General features: G+C 34.0%; 1 protein-coding gene across 4 annotated transcripts in view; it reads left to right on the forward strand.

The window, feature by feature from the left end:
- Positions 1 to 2,500, forward strand: part of LOC143039420 (agrin-like) — a 375,875-nt gene that overhangs the window by 298,136 nt on the left and 75,239 nt on the right. The gene's annotated exons all lie outside the window — the stretch shown is intronic.

A 2,500-nucleotide genomic window follows, 5' to 3' on the forward strand; every position in this document is an offset into this window, starting at 1 on the left:
AATCGAAGAGAAATTTAGACTCGGAAAGTATAGCACAGACAAGACCAGACCAATTAAGATTAAATTCAAGTCACAAACAACGGCAGAGAATATCTTATCCAAAACAGGGAAACTAGCAACAAGTGAACAACACAAAAAGATATGGATAAAAAGAGAAATGAATAAAGAGGAAAGAGAGGAAGAAAAGCAGAAAAGACTGGAAGCTAAGACAAAAAACGAGAACAGAACGGAGTCAGAGAAAGAGAGATTCTATTGGAGAGTAGTGAACATGAAACTAAGGAAGTTCGACATACAAAAGAAAAACATAAGGGAAACAGAGAACACAATGGAAGTGGCAGAAAACTAAGAGTGTCTTACACAAATATAGATGGATTAATAACAGGATTGAATGAGCTGAATGATTATTTGAAAGAAAAAGAACCGGACATAATGGGAATTGTAGAAACAAAATTAAAAGGCCCACTACCACCCAACAGTGTAGGACATGATGCATACAATTATTGGATTAGAAACAGAGAGAAAAAGCAAGGGGGTGGAGTTATGTTCCTGACTAAGAAGGATATAAACGTGAAAGGTGTCATATATGGAAAGAATACAGTAGAGATGATTATGATAGAAGTGGAAGACAGAGATAAGAAGAGCAGAAAGTTTGTGATCAATTATGTGCCTCCGAAAACAGCCTCATGGGAGGAGAGTGAATGTAAAAGTATGTTAGAGGACACAAAGATAGCATTAACTAAAATAATGGAAGACGGAGGAAGAATAGTTATGATGGGCGACTTTAATTGCAAAGAAATCTGCTGGGAAGAAATGACAGCAAAGAGTGGTGATGACTCATGGGGAAATGCTCTACTTGAGATGATTACTGACCATTCAATGACACAATGGATACAAGAGAACACTAGGTATAGAAATGAAGAAGAACCATCGAGGCTAGACTTAATAATTACATCTGAACCTAGAATAGTGGACAAGATTGAATATAAAACACCAATAGGTAAAAGTGACCACATATTGATTGAACTGGAACTTAATGAAGAAAAATATATGAAAAGAAATGAACAATATAGAAAAGGAAGAATGATGTATGAAAAAACAAACTTTGATAAAATAAGAGAATTCTTCCAACAAGAAAACTGGGAAGAAATATACAAAGAAGAAACATCAGTGGAAGAGAAATGGAATATTTTGACAAAAATTTACAAAAAAGGAGTGGAAAAGTATGTCCCAAGACAAAAACAAGAAAAAGAATATGTAAAATGCTGGTACAACAAAAGTTGTAGGGAGTTAAAAGACAAAAGAGACAAAGCCTGGACCAGATGGAAAAAAGACAGAAGACCTGAAAAATGGAAAATATATACTGGTTATAGAAATGAATATGTACAAAAGTGCAGAGAGAAAAAAAGAAAATATGAAAAAGATGTTATAGAAAAGTGTAAAGATCAACCAAAACTATTCTACAGATTTGTAAACAATAAACTGAAAAACAAACAAGACTTGGAGAAATTGAGACAAGGAGGAGTTGAATACACTGAGGAAATGGAAATGGCAGAAATTATGAACAAACATTTTAAATCAGTGTTTACAAGGGAAAATATACAACCTGAAGAGATTGAGTGGAAAGAAAAAGTCCCCCCTATGGAAGAAATAGAAGTAACAAAGAATGAAATATTGACACACTTGGGTAATTTTGATGTCAGAAAATCGCATGGGCCAGATGAAATAGCAAACTGGATTCTGAAAGAATGCAGGAATGAACTGGCAGACAAAATACATAGCATAATAAGCAGTTCCTTAAAAGAAGGAAAAGTTCCAGAAGATTGGAAAAAAGCAAATATAGTACCTATATATAAAGGAGGAAATAAAGAAGAACCTACCAATTATAGACCAGTCTCTCTAACAAGTACAATAGCAAAAATTTGTGAAAGAATTATCAAAAGTAGATGGGTAAAATACTTGGAAAAAAACAACGTACTAAATCCAAGGCAATTTGGATTCAGACAAGGACGGTCATGCGTCACCAATTTAATATGTTTCTATTCAAGGCTAATAGATATAATACAAGAAAGAGATGGATGGGCTGATTGTGCATTTCTAGACCTAAAAAAAGCTTTTGACAAAGTACCACATAAGAAGTTGCTTAAGAAATTAGAATATGAAGGAGGAATACAAGGTAAATTGCTAAATTGGATGGAAGACTTTTTGCAAGAAAGAAAAATGAGAGTAGTGATAAGAGATCAGCACTCAAAATGGAATGAAGTAATAAGCGGTGTCCCGCAGGGAACAGTTCTGGCCCCAATAATGTTTGCTATATATATTAATGATATGGATGAAGGAATTGAAAGCTATATGAGCTTCTTTGCAGATGATGCAAAACTACTGAAAAGAGTGAAAACTGAAGAAGATTGTGAATCACTACAGAGGGATCTAAATAAAGTACAAGAATGGAGTAGGAAGTGGGAGATGGAGTTCAATACAAAAAAGTGTAGTATAATGGAAT

The sequence above is a fragment of the Oratosquilla oratoria genome, chromosome 26 (genome assembly GCF_046742065.1).
Source record: "Oratosquilla oratoria isolate Oo_2021 chromosome 26, ASM4674206v1, whole genome shotgun sequence".
NCBI lineage: Eukaryota > Metazoa > Arthropoda > Malacostraca > Stomatopoda > Squillidae > Oratosquilla > Oratosquilla oratoria.